This window comes from Dermacentor variabilis, unplaced genomic scaffold (genome assembly GCF_050947875.1).
Source record: "Dermacentor variabilis isolate Ectoservices unplaced genomic scaffold, ASM5094787v1 scaffold_13, whole genome shotgun sequence".
NCBI classification, from domain to species: Eukaryota; Metazoa; Arthropoda; class Arachnida; order Ixodida; family Ixodidae; genus Dermacentor; species Dermacentor variabilis.
Window position 1 is genome coordinate 37,542,879 of NW_027460291.1, and position 7,093 is coordinate 37,549,971.

Sequence of the window (7,093 nt, forward strand, 5' to 3'; positions counted from 1 at the left end):
TTCCGCTGACACATGAACGCAGACCGCAGTCAGCATAGAGATCTACAGGAAACGCGAAAGACACATCGGCTCCCAATCGAAGACCGAATGACATATGGTTTTCTACAATGTATCTATTGGAACTACAGATAATGTTTACACTAATACCGTCTGCTATTTCGTTTCTTCTTTAATTAATCGGCGACCGTGCACAAGAAGTAAGAGAGTGAAAAATAAAAACATATCAAATATTTTTAGAGCGTACCTCCTTATGGCCCGTTCCTGCGGCAAGCGCCGGCGGCGGCGGCGTAACCGAGCGCGCCAGCACATCAGCCAAATATGAAAGAGCGAACGCAGAGCGGCAGATGAAAGACGCGAGCCGCGTGCGGCGGCGACCAATGAGAGCGGCCCCTTCATTGACGCGCGCGCAGGAAACTGGTTTCATGCGGAACCGCCCGACGGCTCGATGCCTACTCGTATACACCTGGTCTCAGCCGGACCACTCGTTCCGTACTATCGTCTGCTCGCGCCAGCTCTCGCTCGCGCTTGTTTGATTTGCTTGGTTTGGTCCCGTTCACGCTTGTTTCGCTTGTCATGGTTTGCAACTATTTTGCAATCTGATTGCATGCGCGAAGCAAATTGTGTATCAATTTCTGGAAACCAAGCGGCACCATCAATTGCATTGAAACCTTCGACGAGTCATGCAGAAAAGCCGACGCCCTTGACCCGCAGATCAGATTTTCGATGGTTGCTCACCCTGCTACATGTCTCTATCAGATTCTTAGTCTCAATATATTGGGAAATGAAAACACGTATAGAGCTGCCCTGAAATTTTGCATTAAGGAGCATTGTAATCATTGGATTTTTTTCTATCTTGAAGAATATCTCCTAACTTCAAGACTAACTTCTATCTTCAAGACCCGCAAGTAAAAACGGCCTTTCGGTTTTTTCGGGTCCTGTGTGGTTGGTTGGGTCCTTAGTGGCTATGGTGTTGGGCGGCTGAGCACGAGGTCGCTGGATCGAATCGCGGCCACGGCGGCCGCAATTCGATGGGGGCGAAATGTGAAAACACCGGTGTGCTTAGATTTAGGTGCACGTTGAAGAACCCCAGGCGGTCAAAATTTCCGGAGTCCTCACCCCATATTTTAATTTTTCTTTAAGAATGACCCACATATGACATCAATTAGGCTTTATAGGAGTGCCAACACCGTACGTCTACGTCTGTTACCTGTGTTTGTGGCTGCTGCGTTCGATCTAATCCAGCTGTCGCGATGGACACACTTGGTCGAGTGCGTTCCATGCCTGGTTATGGAGCTCATCGGTTTATCTACGCTAATGCTAAACGTCCCGTGAACATAACCCACAGACATTTAGGGACTACCAGTCCTACGCATTCACTGCAGCAGTTTCGTTGCTGAGAGGCACTTTTACGCAGTCAATCGCTGCGCTGAATCAGTCAGTAAACGAGCTAACGTACTAACCTTCCATGATGTCATTCACAACGTACTTTTTTTTTTTTTTTATTGCGATAAGGCTTGCCCTTAAGGCATAATTCTTGGACTGTATATGTGTATTATATGTGTGCTGTGAGGCCTGTGTTGTGTATGAATTGGAGCATTGTTTTGTGGAATCTGTTGTCATGTATCCAGCGGTCATAGCTGGTTGTCACACTGTAGCGGAGGCCGGCTTCCAGTAGGAGACGCGAGCGTTCCGATTGTAAACCCGTACATGTCCATATTAGGTGGTATGCATCTGATTCCACCACAGGAACGGAGCAGTATGGACACGTAGCACCCAGTGGTAAATGCGACCAGTTCCACCTTGAGACAACAGCCGGTGTAAGGGCCACCCCGGCCCGAAGCCTCCTAAGCACAACTTCCTCCGCCCTAGTAAGGTGAAGGGGGAGGGAGCAGACACACGGTGGGATAAGAGCGCGTGTGTCCTGCCGGAGAACATTTTTACGGGCTCGCAGCGAGTTACGGGGTTGGGGTGGGAGGGGAATAGGTGGAGGATCAGGATTAGGAGGGCAGTGTGCCTGCTGGTCAGCAGCAATGTTGTGAGGGTTCGCTGAATGGCCTTGAATCCAGTGTACCTTGACGCAAGTAGATGTCTTACTATTCATAGTGTGTATTGTCTCGCAGATTTCCATCGCCTTATCAACCTTCTTGAGTTCCTGGATAGCCGCTAAAGAATCGGTGAAGATATCTAGTTGCTTGATGGTAGGCAGCTTAGATGTCGCATCTTGCACAGCGTCGTGGATGGCTTGAAGTTCCATTACTAGAGCGCTGGCTTCTGTAGATAAATAGCGCTGGTGGCCCCTGATGAAATTATGCGTAGTACTCAGGAATGATGTCCTTCCGCCGTCTGGGAGAATGGCAGCATCCGTATAGACTTGGCAGGTGTTAACGCATGATGCATCGACGATGTTGTGTTCGTCAATAATACCTGTTGTATCGCGGCGTCGTAACCTCGTTGGCTTATTAGTTGTGATGCTGGTGAATTCCCAGGGAGGCATTGGATAGGGCTGATTGTCAATCCGAGAGCCGCGGTGAAAATGAGCATGCAACGCAGCGACAGCCGGAATAAGTTGCTTTTTAATTTCACGTGCTTTTTCACGTTGCAAAATGAGCTCAGCAATTGTGTGGAGCTGGGCATGTTCCTGTAAGGTTGGTATCGGAGTGATGCGGGGCAGTGCTGTGATTGTGCGCATAGCATCACGATTAATCGTCTCCAACTGTGCCAGCTGTGCCAAAGTCAGCCGTTGAAATTGAGCTTGATATAAAATCCGTGGCTGCAAAACTGCACGCACCAACCGTCGAGCTACGTCAGTACGAGCTCCAGCGGCTTTTGCTGCAATGCGACGAATAAGGTGAAGTGTTTTTGTCGAACTCTGTCTGGTTTTACGGAGCCAGTGTGCACCACTGCCGGATTGGTGAATATCGAGACCCAGTATGCGGACCTCAGAAGCCTCAGGGATTGTCACTGCGCCGAGTCTAAATGTAAAGGGGTGCTGCGTGATTCTTGTGCGTCCTTTCTTGTTGGCCACCACAACATAGCTTGATTTTTGGGCGGAAATGTCCAATCCTGCTTTCCGAGCGTAGTTGTTCAGCACATCAAGGGCTTCTTGAAGCTGTTGAGCTTGTCTAGAGATATCTTTATGCACGGACCACAAAGTGACGTCATCCGCATAGATTAAGAACCTCACATCTGGAATCCGATGAAGTTGCCAGGCTAGAGGTATTAGAGCAACGTTGAAGAGAAGAGGAGCCAGAACCGAACCTTGTGGGACTCCTCTGTTCGATGTGAAGTGTCCTTCTTGCCTTCCATCTACTCTAATCGCAAATGTGCGATTCTGAAGGAATGAGTAGATGAATCTTATCACCCGCGGTGGAAGTCCCAGGTCGATGAGGTTGGATATAATGATTTCATGGTCTATATTGTCATAAGCTTTCGTTATGTCTGTTGCTACTACCGTGCGTACAGCGTGACTGTGTGGAGAAACCTGTAAAACATCGTCTGACAACATAGAAAGTCCGTCTTCAGTTCCCAAGTAAGAACGGAATCCAATTTGGGCAGGATGATATTTATCGTGGCGTTCAAGCCACCAGGAAACTCGTGTGGCCAGCATCTTTTCAGCGAGTTTGCAGACAGTTGAGGTTAGTGAAATTGGGCGTAAAGACTGCAGGCTATTTGGAGACTTTCCTGGTTTCGGAATCGCAACAACAATTGAATGCTTCCAATCAGGTGGAACGTTTCCAGTCTCCCATACTTTATTAATAGCCTGAAGAAGTGCGTCGAGAGCTGCTCCTTCCATGTTCTTGAAAACCTCATAAGGAATACCATCGGGACCAGGTGTTGTTCGTTGCTTCGAAGTTTCAATCGCCGCTATTAGTTCGGCCATGCTGAAAGGGCTGGATATTTCGGAATTGGACTCATCAATTTCGGGGCAGTTTATAGGTGACGCTTGATCGTATTTCGGGAAAAACGCTCTAGCAGCGTGTTCTGCAAATTGATGTGGCGAACTCTGCATCGCTAACCTAACGCTCGCTGCAGGGTCAGGTTGTTTATGACCGCGTTCCATTGACCGGAACGTACGCCAAAGTGCTCTGTTTCCAATGCCCGATCCAAGATTCTCGCACCACTCATACCATCGTCGTCGAGAAAGTTGCTTTTCGTGCTGACGCGCCTTCGCCGCTATATGGTTAGCACGTGCACGGCTACCTGGTGCATCGGGATTCCTCGACGCATACAATTCTGCCTGACGTCGCTTTGCCCAAAGTTGCAAAAGGGTGAGGTCCGGTTGAGGTTGTTCCTCGTCAACTGTGGTTACAGTGGTGTTCCTCCGTAGCAGTTCTTGCAAAGCGGGAAGAATTTCTGAGGGCTCTGAGGGTACTTTATCAATCGATGATTCCCGAAACTTATCCCAATGCGTAACTGTTACTCGTCGTCGAATTTTCTTTATGCACGTTCTGTGCAAACCAATCATTATGGGCATATGATCACTGCCCCATGTATCTGGTTCCACCCGCCACTGCGGCATTCCAGGACCCAACCACCACGTGAGGTCTGGAGCGTTTGTTCTAGATACTGCGGGTACAGCACAGGTAGCCACAGCGTGATGGTTCAGTAGTGTAAAAGTGGCATCGCTCATGGTGTTTTTAACTTGGCATCCTCTTCGGGAGTTGTACTTGTACCCCCATTCTGTATGTGGGGCATTGAAGTCTCCACCCACGAGAATAGGAATTCCCGGGTACGTAGACCGGAGATGGGCTATCCACCCTAAGTTCAAACGTGTGCGCTGCGGTCTGGCGTAGAATGACAACGTACTTGACCACCGCTACACCGGAAATCGCCGGTAAATATTACTACCACTTTTCCTTCTGCGTCCGTCTTTTACGTTACGTCGTCGTTTTCACTGTCACACGTTCGCGTCAAGCTATCCCCTCACTCTCCGCTTGATCCTCGCTATATGGACAAAAAAAAGCCTATCATCGTCTTAGGGGATCATATTACTGCCACGTGGTCTATGCGTATACTATAGGGCCTGGACACTGCCCAGAGAGTGCGCTGGATGTATGTATGTATGTATGTATGTATGTATGTATGTATGTATGTATGTATGTATGTATGTATGTATGTATGTATGTATGTATGTATGCATGTATGCATGCATGCATGCATGTATGTATGTATGTATGTATGTATGTATGTATGTATGTATGTATGTATGTATGTATGTATGTATGTATGTATGTATGTATGTATGTATGTATGTATGTATGTATGTATGTTATGAGCGTCCCCTTTGGAATGGGATGGTGGCTTGCGCCACCAAGCCCTTGCTATTATACTGCCTAATGTCCTACTTAGGTAAAAAAAAAACACGATGGATTCTCATTATCTGGATTGGATTGGTAAAACGTTTATTTGAGCCCATTACCAAATTTTCTGACCCCCTATTATGAACTTTGTTTTTCGACGTGTCCGTTTTTTTGTCGTTTTTGTACTTTTCTTCCACGAATCATCTAATCGCCTCTTACGAATCTCTATTGCGGACATGTTTACTTTCCCCCTACTCTCGCTGAATCCAAGGGCTTCAAGGAGGCCAGTGGTGCCTAAATCGACAGGTGGACAGATATCTTCACATTCTAATAAAGCACGCTCCATCGTTTCCCTAGCTTTACCGCAGCACTTTAGCATGCACTTGCTTCTTCCTTATGATATCTCGCTTTATAGGTACGTGTTCTAAGGTATCCCGATCTCGCTTCGAGAAGTAATGAGCTTCATGGTGAGTTATCATAAATTGTTTGCTTCCTGATTTCGTTTTTTCCTCTTAAGTAGTTACTCATGGCAGGTTTCTTTTCCATTGCCACCACCCATCAGATTATTTAAGCCTCTCTGACTTTCCGCTTGACGTTCTTTGTTGCTGTGTTGCTCACCCTACAGGCGCATATAATCTTCCCAGTTCTTTTCCTCAACTGTGAATAAATGTTTCTTCTGTACAAATACCTCAACACTCTCCTAGCCCATTTACTTTCTTCCATATTCCTCAGTCGTTCTTCATAACCAATTGTACTATAAGCTTCCCTCACTTCAAAACTTGTCCAGCCAATATCACCCATATAGGAGTGGGAACTATCGGCGCCTCCCGTGGCAAGTTGAGTCAACACTGGCACGGAGGGACCGACCAGTCTGCCCGCGTTGTACCATACGATTAAAACTGCATGCGCCCTCTTGCCTAACTCAAGAGAAATCGCGCGCATTTTTGCTTTATGTCATCAAGCGAATGGCAAAATTATTCGCTTTCACGTACGAAAAATGTTGTACGTTGCGAGACACCTTCTCGGCGTGAAAGAACGTATCTTTTCTCTTTCGTGCTTTCTTTTTTTGTGCTGGATTAGCGACATTCGAAGCGATGGACACAGACGAAAAGTGTTTCTTTTCCAGTCATCGCCACGCCGTATATGAAGTTACGCTTCGACGGTGCTGTTCGATGGAGCCTGAGAGCACGACTCGGCTCAGTATTCGAATAGCTCGCTCTTTCCTGGAACTGCCTCGACGCTCGGACGAGCCTTCAAAGCGTGCTCGAGGTGATTAATACACAGAGATAATGATGAAGTCTGTGAATTATAATCACGTCACTGAAATGTCAATGTGTTTTGTTGGAGCACTGTTACTGTGGCCACTGTTTGAAGAAATCGAAATGTCAAGCTAATATTTAGGGGCGCGGTAAGGTAGGCATAAGTCCGGATTTCTGTAATAGGGCCACCTCACGGTGAACTTCTAGCGCATTATGATTATCCATGGCAGCGCTATCGCAAGTCGGTGACTGGCATCACGCTATCCAAACGTAATTGAATAATACGAATGGAATTCCCTCGCCTCGAGTTCCATATCAGATGAATGGTTCCGGTTAACCTGACAGTACCATTCCACGTGAAAGCACCTTCCAGGCGCACACCTTCACGGGATGCTGTATTTACAGGAGCCTGCCCTGGCTTCCAGCGCGAGAGCAAGAGAGGCAACGCAGCCTATGAAGCTTCGGCGGTGGAATCGAGCGAGGCAAACGATCGCAAAAGATCGCCCGGAGCAGCGATCTAAAGACATGTATTTT